Raw genomic sequence first — 12,727 nt, 5'->3', positions numbered from 1 at the left:
TGAGCAGCCTGATCCAAGTTGGCCCTCATTTGGGGGCAGGAGGGGGTTTCAGTCGGTTAAAAATCAGGGGTCCCTTCCAGCCTGAGTTATTCCCTACTTGTCTGGAAGTGGGACTGGGCGCAGGGGCTGTGGGGGGCATGTCTATTTTGGGTGGGGAGGGCAAGAGTTAGGAGGAAGAAGGGCAGGTTACTCTTACACTAGAAATGGTCGTTCTGGATAAATTGCATTAGCAGTGGAGATCTAAAATATCTGGGTTTGCAACTTGGAAGGGACACAGCGCTAAAGAAGGTTGTGAGATGGAATCAGCTTTTCTTTTACTGTTCCTCAGAATCTTTTCATCTGGATAGCATAAAATATTTGATAAAGCTTCTGTCAGAGAGACAGTAGTGGGGTAATAAAGTATGTTTAGGGAGTCTGGAATTGTTTTGCCATGTTTCAACAAAATATATGAAAACATCCAGTTGCAAGGCGATGCATTTGTTAGAAAAACTTCAGAATGTGTGAAACCACATTTTGGAAAGCGGTAGCTCAAAGGGCTTTAAGGTCTTCACAGGTAGTTTCCTCTACATGTTACTTGGGCCTGTATTTTTTTCAAAAGGGTTAATGTGATTCTTGGGCATATCGAGGGGAATAAAATAGTGGGGGAAAGGAATGTGGAGCAAAAATAAGTAATCTTATAAACACAACAACGTCGAGACTGATACTGGAATTGAATTTTGGTTTCCATGCTTCAAGAAGAATGCCAGTGTATTTGGAGAGGATTCAAAGGACAGCTGCAGAAATGATCCAGGGACTGGAAAATAAGCCTCATGATGTGAGGCTTAAAGGAGCTCAACTTACTCAGCTTATTGAAAAGACAATTGAGTGAGGACTCGATCTTTTCCTAAGAGGACTTGTGAGATTTGCTGACAAAGGCATAGCAATATCAACTGAGGTTAGACAAATTCGGTTGTGACGTACAGTTTCTTAGCAGTGATAATAATTAGACGTTGGAATGGTTTACAGGGAAGGGGAAAGCAGCAAACGTTCATCTTAGTCTTTTAAGACAGGCCTGACTCATTTCTTTCCAGAGAAAATATATTGTGATTTTTAAAAGAACGACATCGGTGCTCCTTTCCTGACACCAGAGTTTCAGAATCTTTGCAGGTTTTGTGCTGTGATCAGTTGGCACGAGTTCAGATACAGGCACCCACAGTCAAAGCCAAGATCATGGAATTAAGATGAATTTAGAGGAGATATAGTTAACCTGGTGCTAGAATAGTGCCTTGCATGAGACACATAAGATGTGAAGGGAACTCTGAAATTTAATGCTTTGTGGCTGCATTGTTGGAACTCGGTTCTTTCCCATACTGCGCTGCTTCAGATGTTTCAGATATGGTTAAGGCTTTCTGAAAGCCTCTGCAGAGGAGCCCTGATGTAACTGTGTACACTCACTGTATTCTGATGAGCATTTCTGAGTTCCAGTTGACCGCAGCAGAAGTCTGTAAATCTTTCTCATCCTTTTTTAGAAACAGTATTAAGAAAATTGCACAATGGCAATACGATGACAATTCCTCTGAGATGTGAAGTGAGTGCAAGCTCTCCTGGTGGGTTTCATTCTTAAATTAATGTAGGGTATTCTCTATCTCTCAAGTTAACTGTACTGAGTTGGAAAGTTTATCCATGTTTGAAACAATACGAAATAATTGTCGGAAGCAGTATTCTAATGGCACTTGTTTGCTGGTTTTCATGCCATCAAAATGAGAGCACTTCAGTGATTCTGTTCCTCCCTGGCTTTGTAAATTCACCTGGGGAACTGAGTGACTCAGTTTGGTAATGACTCCGGATTGTGCTTCTACTTCTTATTTGTGTTTGCCCGTTGTACCACTCCCTCGATGCCTGCTGCCGAGTTCCTGTGTTTCCACGGGTTGCCTTGTTCCAGATGCCTTTGCAGACATGCAGAGCTCTTCAGTTGCCTTCTGGTACCCCTCAAAATCTGGTGCTTTGTGCAGGTGGAGCTCTGGCAGGTCCTGCAGAGGAGGGCTTGGAGCTGCCTGGGCTGCTCTGCCTCTTCTGCACGGCTGCGTTCCTGCTTGTCCTCCTCTGGGACCAGCCGGGGTGAGCCCCGTTGCTCCCATCTCTGCAGCTGTGCAGCGAGGGGGCCGTTCTGTCTCCTAAGGAAGAAGAGGCTCAAAAACTCTGTAGCTTTTTAAAGGCTGAACCTATTGATTTGTCACATAAATTGAGCTGGTTTTGGGATGGGAAAGGTTGTCTGACGACTGTGAGTTTCCTTGCTTAGGGCTAAAGGGATAGCGAACTGCAGAAACGTGTTGGGGCACTACGTGGTGCAAGGCAAAGGCCTCCAGCTTTGAGATCTTGTGCAGCAGCCCCTGCTGCTCACCTTGTCCAGACAGCCCTGTCTGTCTTAACCTGCAGAGCTACTCACAGCGCTACACACAAAGGAGGTTGTAAAGGCTTAGCAGTAAAGAAATCCACCCCCTTCCCTCTCTGCTGTGTCATCGTGCCCCTCTCCCTAGCGTTGAGAGGTGGATGGAGGCGACCTCCCTCTTCCTCAGCATCAGCAGCTCTCATTTCAACCTCTTATTTTCATCATCTGGTTGTATGTTCCTGTGCTTAGCTGCATTTGTGATAATCACGAAAACTTCCTCGATACGTTACTCTGCTCGTAATTCAACATTCAAAAACCCCAGCGATTGCAGTAGCAGATAGTATTTCATTATTGATGCTTTAGAGAACTACTTGCTCAGCATCGCTTTCATGTGAGCTCTACAAGGAGCACTCCTGGCCAACTGTTTGATGTCAGTCCTCCTGTATTACCACCTCGGTGCATTTAAGGTGGTTGGTTACGGTGTCGTGTGCTCATGGAGGATCACTTCTCAAAGGAAGAAATTACTAATTTGTCTGCAAGTCAGCAAACTTTTGTCTTTGTTCAGTCATCACTGGTTGCAGGATTTTGACTGCTCATTTCTGGCCATCTGCATTTACTTTGAAAATGTGTTCAACAGGATTATCTGCTTTATGTATCGTTAACAAAAAATGGGCAAGTCAAAAAAGCGACCGTGGCTCTCAGTGCTGTCTGTATGTACTGCCGAGCTTTTCTTGCTGATCAGGAAGCAGGTATTGGGAGCTTCCCGAGTAAATATTACACATTCATCTCTGTGGTTGTAACAAGCCTTTGATTACCTTGTTTTATCAAAAACCTATCAAAATAACTTCCTAAAATTTATATTCCTCGAAGCTTGTTGGTCCAGTATGATGATTTATTCTGTAAATCTGACCACTGTAACATTGCATTTGTGTGAACATTCACCGTGCCCTGGGCATGCTGTGCTGCCGTCCTGGCAGTACCTGCATTTTGGAATCAGCACGTATGTTGCCAGTGCTAAAATACAATATAACTTGAGATGCAGGTAAGCCAGAAAAGTGAACCGCAATAAAGAACATCCCTTGAACTCTAATTCAGCATTGGCAAGTGGGTAGAAGCCCCAGAAGGGGAAATAAGGCTTTTTGGCTGATATGCTGACTTTCAGCTTTCATAATTGCTCTCCACCACTGTCCTGCTCACTCTGTCTGCAATCTTAACAGGTTTTGTCCTGGGAAAAGTAGGTCTGCAGGAGATGTGTCAATTTTCTAGTGGTCCCAGAACCGTCTTAAATGACCAGGAGCACCACTGGGCACCAGTGCTCTTGATTGGTGGCATTTCCATTTCAAAGACACCCCTGAGAAGGGGCAGTGCAGCAAACTGAGCTTTGAAACCTGCCGCAACGCTGGAAGATTGGAGAGATCCTTGTTAACCATGTAAAGTTCATTGGATTTTAATGCTTCTCGGTGATCACATAGCTTAATTAGTAAGTGGATCTGACTGTCTCGCTGTGCGCAGTGCAGGTTGCAGGTGTTTTCGTAGCCCGGTTTCCCCTCGAGATGCATTGGACAAACTGGTGTTTGTTGGGACAGGGTGCATGAGTGTTACATAAGCCTGGAGTAAATTCCCTACAACGTGGACAGAAGTATATTTGTGTGATCTTGAGCCCAGGTGCAAGGCTGCAAAAAGAAGGCTGGTCACAAACCGCAGAGGCCAGACTGGAGCTGGGAGGGCACTCGGTGATGGTTTGAGCCAGGGGGAAGGATCAAAACAAGTCCTATAATGGAAAGCAAGGCTGAACCTTAGCTTGGGAGCCACGGCTCTGTAATTGCCACACTGTGGTGTTGCCATGGCTGCCCAGGCTGTCCCTGCGTGGTTTCCTGGTGTGCGCGAGCAGGGCCGGGGCTGCCGACGAGCCGGGAGCTGCCGTACGTGTTTGGGGAGCTCAGGCGTGCGCTGGCAAGCCGAGGTGCCGGGAGGATCCCCGGCCCGGAGATCTGAGGCCTTCAGCTCAGTCTCTCCCCTGTCTCTTCCCTCCAACAGAGCAGAGGACGAGCTGTGATTTTTTATTTTGCAGGATGTTAAAACCCCTTTTTACTTTTTCTCCTTATCGTAAGGTCGTGCGTTCTGCCTGAAACTGCAGTTGCACTAGGAGAGGGGCAACAATGTGAAACAGGGGGTTCTGGAGGGCACAAGGGGAGAATGGGCTTGCCAGGCCTGGGGGGGGCTCCGTCGCGTTTTGATCTGAGCTCCTTTGGCCGTGTTGCCATCTGCATAGTCTGTGAATAGTTTTCTCTGGCACAGATCTTGTTCCTCAGTGTTGCATCATCTCTGGGAGAAAAGCCAGGTCCGGAGCCCCAGCACAAAGGCTTTTCTGAAGCCGATGAAGCTTGTTCTGTGTGCAGAGCGTCTCTCTCCTTCCTGTCGTCCTTTCCACGGGATTCCTGCAGCGGCCTCCGTCCGAGAGCCCCTTCGTCAACAGCTGCTTTATCTCCGCCGCTTCCTGCACACCTGGCTGATGCAACGTCTGCCTCGGAAGCCGCTGCCGAGTCTCCTCTGGATGGAGTCGGGTTATTTGCCCCGGCTGGGAGTGGCTGGGCAAGCAGCCATCATCACGTGGGGGCCTTAAATAGATGTATAAAGGACGTACAGCCAGACCTGCCAGGCAGAGAGTATTTAGTGGGATTACAGAGAAATTTTTTTCCACCCCCCATCAATTCTAGGGCTAGAGGTTGCAATCCTACTCCTGGCGACTTGTTTGTGGTTAGTCTTCCACTGGTTGCGACTACGGGACGCTGCTTCGTGCCAGTAAATTCTGCTGATTCCCCTTCTATATTCAGCGACTTCCCATGACTATGGACTGCCCGGATTCTCATGGGAACTGTAATTCTCTGGGTTTGGATTTGATCCTAGTTATTGCCCTTTATTACTCTGTTTCCCTCTGACCTTGCATGTGGTATAGGCTTTTCTCTGAAACACCTTTAGAACAATATTTCAAGGTCTAGAGGTGTTTTTTTTCTCTTTGGGGAGGGGTTGTCTGACAACCTTTTTAATTTAGTATTTGTCTGCTTAGCAAGGTTTAATAGTTACACAGGCACAAACCATTCATGTGAATGCTATTGCATTCACAAGCAACAAAATTTAGAACAAGGAAACACCCTGTTCTGCTAGGATTGAACCAACATTGTTTATATTATTAAAATGAATCTCCAGTCTTATTTTAACCATAGCCATTTTCTGGTGTAGGCAGGCCTATTAAATGGAATCTGAAAACAGGATTTCTATGGACAAGGTGCAGCGGACTGAGCAGCAGCATTTCCAGTATTTCTATTCCTATTTGTCTGCTTTGCCCGACTGCAGAAATCTATTGCCCCTATAATTGTATTTGAAAGGAAGTACGTATTTTACCTGCTTCTGCTTTTAGTCCCGTCTTCTTGGCATCAGCTGCACTTGATGAGACGTGGCACCGTTTCCTTCCTGCCAGCTGTTTGGGCAAAGGCTTAGAGGGGACAATCACAGCAGTAACATCAGCTGCCACAGCTGGATGCACTGGAGGGTAGTTGTCCAGCCCTTTATCTCAAAATATCGGTTCTGAACCTTTTTGTTTGCGTTTTCTTATTTTTGCGACAGACAGACGCTTGACTGTTCTTCACCCCGTGGGAAAAGAGAGCAAGAAACTCTCAGTATAGAACTGGCATAGCAATTAGGATGTGTTCCCCTCGCTGCAGAACAGCTTTGCCCTACGACTCTCCCAAATCAAAAGTTCGTAGAACTGGAGGAAAAGAGAGGTGTTTTTTCTTCTTTCCTGTTTCATTTACTTCAGTAATTTTTGTGTCACCATTTCTGTGGGGTTTTATGTGTAATTCTTATGTTTCTCTTATATTGTTGTTTATCTTTCTTGAAAGAATGGAAAAGAGTATTTGCAACAATGAAGATTTTTTTCAGGGTGTTGCCTTCTTTTCATTTTTCAAAAATATCATTTAAAATGATTAATTATTTGAAGAATTTGTCATCTTCAACAACAGCTGGTTATGCAGAGGCAATGTAAACCAATGCTCTTAGCATAGAAAGGAGCCAAGAATTATTCTTCCAAGTCTGTAGGATTTTTCTAGATTTCTCCACTATGACCATTATTCTTTAAGTTTTATTTTGATGACTAATATTTTTAAGGTGTTAGCATTTCATATAGGTTGCTAGATTTTCAGAGTATTGTCTTGTGAAGTTTCTTGAAGATTCCCTCTGTTTGCAGCCCTTAAAGGACTTTGATACGAAGTCCTTGGTTGGGATAGTCCGTTTCCCTTTATGTTGAGGTTGTTATTCCTTTAAAACATCACCTCTCTCTCTTTCCTGCTCAGCAGACTGTGCAAATGTAGCTGGATCCCTTGTTGTTACCATGGGGTGCAGGCAAAGTTTCTTGGTGTCTGCCGGACGCTTCTCCACAAACATTTAAGACCTCAGAATAATTTGATCTACACAGATCAGTGCTGCTCTGTAGTTTGCTTCTCCTTTCTAATTTGACATGTTTATAGGATTATCCTTATGTACGAGTCTTCAACCGATTTCAGATCGATAGGAATTAAACTTTCCAGTAAGGTTCCATTGATGAGAATTAGATGTTATAAGAAAGTCCAGACAAGCCCTTGTCTGATGTCTCCGGAGTGTGTTGGACTGTAAAGAACGTGGTTGTATTGTCCTGTAGAAGGTATTTCTGGAAGCACAGTCTCTCCCTTCACCTCTTATTAAACGTTTCTTCTATTTCTTATCATAATACCTGAAATCCTTAGTGATTCCAAAAGAAAAACACAGGATTTTTTTTTTCATCTGCAAAACAAAGAGGTTTTGCGTAACTTCTTGACGGATGAAGCAGCAGCCAAGTTTTGAGGTTTGTCTCCTCAGTCTTGGGTCAGTTGCTGAGAATACTTGACTATGCGTTTTGTAATTTCTCTGCCTGCTGGTTTGATTTCTTTCAGCTGCTCACTGTCATCCTTTGTGGCCCCTTAGGGTGTACTTTGCAGAGGAGTTAAACTAAAATTGATGTTTTCTTCGTCAGATATAATGATGGAATCCAATCCCATGGATGGACATGATAAAAATTGCCTTAAAATAGCTTAAACCTGGTTTAGTAAATTTAATAAAAATATTTTAAGTTTCCAGCTGTTTAAATTTTATCAAAATCAGTTGAATTTTTTGGTGCCTCAGTTTTAAACGTGGCCTATGTAGCCCTCACTGAATGGCTTTGTCACACTGACTTGAGCTGAGTAGCTGTATTTGTAGACATTACATGTCTTAAGGTAGTTTCTAGTGCTTTCATCAAGTACTTTAAGCTGGGAATTTATAGTATGATTTCATATCTTGTATGGAACAACTCAACCTATGCATAGGCCCGTGGATACCAGAAGCTGTTGGAAATCACCCATGTCCTAAAAGCCTCTGGCCTTTCCCTGATCCTTGACTCCAGGTCTTGTGCAGTGTGGTGAGCATCAGGTCTCGCTGGTTTGTTGCTTTTCAACACACTTAATTTTGAAATTTTGTTATTCTAAGGGCTTGTTGGTGCTTTATCATGATTCTCCACATCCCAGAGAGCAAGGTGAACTGTGAACTGAATGTATACATACAAGCACTTCTTTTTGCATATAATCACTTATGTATAAAACAGAAGAGAGTCTTAAGAAAGCTCTAAGATAAATCTTTAACCATTGCACTATATTTGTCAATAATTTGGTTATCATCTTATGCATACATAGCTAGTGATGGATTCTTGTGTTGCCAGTTATTTCATCCTTTCAGTTGTAGACGAGAACTGAAATCTCCCAGGCCCCATGGGATGGATGGATCACTCACTTGCTTTGTCAGTCTGCTAGCAGATGATATATGGCACTAATGATAATGGCAAATACGTCAATATTTCATTTTTTAAAACTGGCATGTTGTTTCTTTGCTTAGTGAACCCAGCTTGTTTTCAGAGCAGAGGTAAGCATTTGTGTTGGTAGACTGAGGCACAATTCAAGTACTTTTAGGAATGTTTCAGAAGAAGTTGGGGCTAAATGACTTAAGGATTTGTCCACTCTGCCTGTGTGGGTGTCCTTACAGAACAGTGCATCTGAAATGCCGGGAACTGGGTGCGTTTTTGAGCTAGACTTTTGGAACACAAAACCCCTGAACCTGATTCTGTTTGCACTAAAGGTACTTGCCCTTCTGTGGGGCTCTGCCCTTGATATGAGGTTTGTGGGTGTGCTGGGAAGAACGAGCAGCGCTTGGTTGGACTCGGGTGGCACCAGCTGATGAGACAGGACATTTTCAGTGTGATTATTGAAGCATTTCATGTGTTCTTTAGATGCCCCGGAGATTTTGGCTATTCTGAAGTTTCCAGGGGAAAAGATGAATGAATAGGATCCATAGCCTGTTAGCATTGTTTTTTTATAGTGCTCCACTTGCAGAGAGATTTGCTGCTGATGCACATGACAGCATTAAGTGTGACCTGGTCAGAATTTACTGGCTCTGTCCCAGATGAGGCTGATGGAGAGGATGCCAAGGAAGGCTGCACGGCCCAGATGGTGTTTCCAGTTTGCCACCAGCTCTGGTGTATGACTGTGTGAGATGCAGGAGGAAAACATGCTTTGAATTTTGTGACTAGTAATGGTTTGGGAGCATAAAGATGTGCAGCTTGTTGTATGTGGAGCTCATCCTATATAGGTGACCTGCAGGCCTGTCACTGAGCACACAGGAAAGGATGGTGGTTATCATATGGATGCTGGCAGTCCTGGGTTGTCAAAAGTCTCAGGTGTTCATCCAGTTCTGGGAATTCAATAACTAGAGTTGTTGGGAGGTGTGGGGAGTGGTACAGGAAGCACTTGTTTTGCCCTCTGCAAACAAAATATATGTGAGAAGTGGCCATCGTCAGTGCAGGCAGAGGGGATTTGCTCATCCTTCCCGCCCTGGCACACGTGTTGAAGTTGTATATGAGCAGAAAAAGCTTCTCTCAGTTTGTCCAGGATGTGTTTCGTACCAGCATTACCTTCCCAGCAGTTCATGAGGCACTGGATGCACAACGCTAAAATAATTAAAGTCCTCTGTAGGCACAGACCTACAGACCTGCATTGACACTGCAGAGAAATGGGCTGAATTTCTCTGTTCCCCCCGCCCCAGCTTGGTAAATGCTTTTCCCTTGAGCCTGTGATGGTGGGAGGGCACAAGGGGAGAACTTCCACCCCCTCAAGACAATATAACAGCACCAAATGTTGATGGAGTTTGGGCATCCGAATTTAGGTAACACCTGCAGTCTGTGGGGCTGTGCCTGTGGTTGTTGCCCAGGGGTGAATTTTTCGCAGCTCTCACAGATATTTTGTACAGTCCGTCACCAGGTGTTGCAGACGACGAGTGCCCAGAGGTGTCTGTGAGACCAGGGCACTGGTGAAAATGGGAACAACCACATCTGGAAGGAGGAAGCTCTAGCGAGCTCTTTGACTGACTGCGCTTGATTGTCCCTGTTAATATTGACTTTTAACACCACAAATAGTGAAAAGAGTTTCCAGCAGTAAATTTTCTGCATCTGCTTTCTTAGTGACAGGGCGGGCAGTGGTTGTGGATGGGAGCCAGCACAGCGCTGCGGCTCTTGCATCAGAAACAGAACTTCAAAAATTAAATTCACTGTTCTAGCAGGTGTTGCCTCACCTTCGCTTGACCAGCTGAGATTTATTACAGTCCTTCCCGTCAATACAGGATGTTACCTGAAATAATTGCATATATTTACATTTTAGCTAAGGCAACCATGTAAGGTTTTGGTCTGGAGGTGGGTGAGTCCTTTGGTGTGACCTGAACCGCGTGAGAATGGGGGCACCAGTACTGGGGTGACTGTGCAGATGGTTGCTCATCTGGGCTGGTTTAATGATGTTGGGGAAGACTAAGTGTCTTTAGACTGGTCAGGAGGAAGGAGTGAAAATGCCAAATGTGGGGAAAAACATCTTTAAATCCTGCATTTTGACAACCAGCTGTTATTTACCTGCTAGACCATCAAAATTCCTGTATCTCTTTGATTTCAAAAATTGCATCATGAGGAAGATAGGTTTGTGCTGTGGTCCAAAGCTCATCAAACTTTCATTAAGTAAGACTTCGGATTTTAAGAAAATTTCTTCTAGTGGCACTGGTGAGAACTTCATGCTGCTTTTTTCTCCCGTACAGCTGGATATTTGACGAGAAGAGGTAGGAAGGAGCTTGTGGATTTTATATACAGAAACCAGCCAGTTGGATGGGTGGACATTTTGATCTCAACCCCAGTGTTTTCTGAGCAGGGTGATGTTCAGGGTGTTACCAGGCCACGTTTTGTGAAGACCAAACTGTAACCTAGCCCGAAGGTGATGTGGTCTCGGGCAGCACTCGAGATCGGCCTCAACAGTTCATTTTGAACGTTAAATTGTCTGAGTTGAAAGTACACATGAAACAGCAGCAACAAAGAGCAAAATCTGAGCACAGGTGATGGTTGGGCAAGTATTGTTGGTCAACATGAAAGCGACTGAACTGGAATTTGCCTTGTCTAACCTTTCTGTTTGGTATTTCACGTTTCTCTTGTAATCTCTTTCCCAAAACCGGGAGTTAGTGTTGCACTGGAACTGGTGTTTGTACAGCATGGATGGAAAGAGGGTTTCCTATGAGAAGTGGCTGAAAACTCGTCCATTTAGCCCAGGACTGACCAGATACCCTATGACTGCCGAGTCCAGAAGTTCCACCCGAAATCCTCTGGTTCTGCTGAGTCACGAGCAGGCGGGAGGCTGGAATTTGTCCTGATGAAATCTCAGGCTGCTGCCAGCTGCCTATGGGCACAGCAACAGCAGGAGGGCAATGGGGGGCAGGAGGGAGTCTAAGTAAGTATTTAAAAATATTATGGAGGACAATAAGGGTTTCTGTGTCCCTTAAAGGGGAAAGGGTGCTTCAGATACTGAGAAAGCCATCCTGTTTCTTTTAACCTCTTGCCAGTTTTCTATGACTCTGGGTTGAAGCAGGGATTACTGTCTGTGGCTTGTAGCTGTATTTTAGCAGTGGTTCGTCTCATCTGCCGTCAATGTCACGAGCATGAGAAAGGATAAATGAGACACTTCCTAAAGGTCTTTTTATTTTTCTTTTTATTTTTCAAAAACCAACACCCTCAAGGACACCTGGGCTGTCGTGGGTTTGAGCTGCTTGTGAGCCGAGTCCTGCCTGTTTCCTTTTTCATCTCCCACCTCCCTGCGAGACCGTTGCTTTGGGGCATAACAGGGAATTGCCGCAGACCACTTAAAAACCTTTACGTGCTACTTCTGTAATTGCCTGTATGGCTGTCACTATCAGAAAGATTTCTCTTAGGGATGTATACTGAAGAAGGAAAATATTTCCTTGTACTAAAAGAAGTGGCCTTTTAAGACAGGAAAAGGCAATATAGTGTGTGGCATTTAAACTCTTTCACTCTCTCTTTCTTCCTTCATTCGCTGTGGTAGTGAGTGTGTGTTTTGGGGGTTTTTATTTGTTGAACAATGGCTGGACTATGGTGCCCAAATGTGAGACATTCACTACCCACAGGAAAACTTGGCTCCTGGCCCCTCTGGTTTTTCTGGCAGAGCCCGCGGTGCTGGGGAGCGCAGGACGGCCCATCCACGCTGCTGCACAGAGTTATTTCAGGCTGCCCTTACAGTTTCGTCTGTGGAGAGGATGGCTAAATTATCGCTGTTTTTCTTTGGTTTTGGAGCTGCCTTTGCTCTGTGCTGAAACGCAGCCTGTCGCGGGGGTTTTCCTCAGAGCCGCGTAGAATAATAGCTCCTTTATGAACGTCTGTGTTATCGAGGTTATTTACATAACGAGGAGCTGATCCCCTTTTACCTCCATCTGCCACCCAAGCCATGGAAGTTTGTGTTCATGGGCGATTTCACCGGGCGCTTTAGTCGGCGGGGAGGGAGGAGCCCGGGCTGCGCGGCGGCCCCGCCGTGGCCGGCGGCTGCGCCCCGTGATGCCGCTGTGACTCGCCCGGCTCCCTGCGCCAATGGCCCCGCCGCCGAAACGTCTGATGTGGCTCTGCCGCGGGGAGGTGTCAGCTGTGGCATTTCTGGAAAGTCGCAGCTCACCCGACTGAGTAATCGCTGCAGAATCCAGGACGGGCCTTGCTTGCCGAGGGGGGCGGCTGTTGGTGGCCACTCTGCGGGTCTCGCTGGCCCATGACCTGGGCCCAGTGAATGCAAATACAAGCAGGTCTCATGTCTCAGCTCAGTCCACCTCGGCTCATTCTCATTGTCCTCCCAGATGGGGCTTTGCCTGCAACTTGTTTGGGGCAGGAGTCAGGAAATGCTGATGAAGGGCTGCGGGTGATACATGACAGCTGCTGCCTGTATGCAGAAGGAGCTA

The 12,727-nt window shown here is 45.6% G+C and overlaps 1 protein-coding gene across 5 annotated transcripts in view; it reads left to right on the top strand.

Moving 5' to 3' along the window:
- Nucleotides 1-12,727, top strand: part of SETD5 (SET domain containing 5) — a 65,046-nt gene that overhangs the window by 12,432 nt on the left and 39,887 nt on the right. Inside the window, exon 1 of one of the 5 annotated variants that reach the window (XM_080350253.1) lies at nt 11,209-11,220. The exons of the other annotated variants lie outside the window; for them this stretch is intronic. The gene's annotated coding sequence lies outside the window, so the exon portion shown is untranslated. Of the gene's footprint in view, nt 1-11,208; nt 11,221-12,727 lie in introns of those variants that run through there. 5 annotated transcript variants of the gene reach the window in all.

The sequence above is a fragment of the Nesoenas mayeri genome, assembly GCF_963082525.1.
Source record: "Nesoenas mayeri genome assembly, chromosome: 10".
In the NCBI taxonomy this organism is placed as follows: domain Eukaryota; kingdom Metazoa; phylum Chordata; class Aves; order Columbiformes; family Columbidae; genus Nesoenas; species Nesoenas mayeri.
Note: the sequence above shows the minus strand (reverse complement) of the source record. Positions and strands in the feature narration are given on the sequence as shown.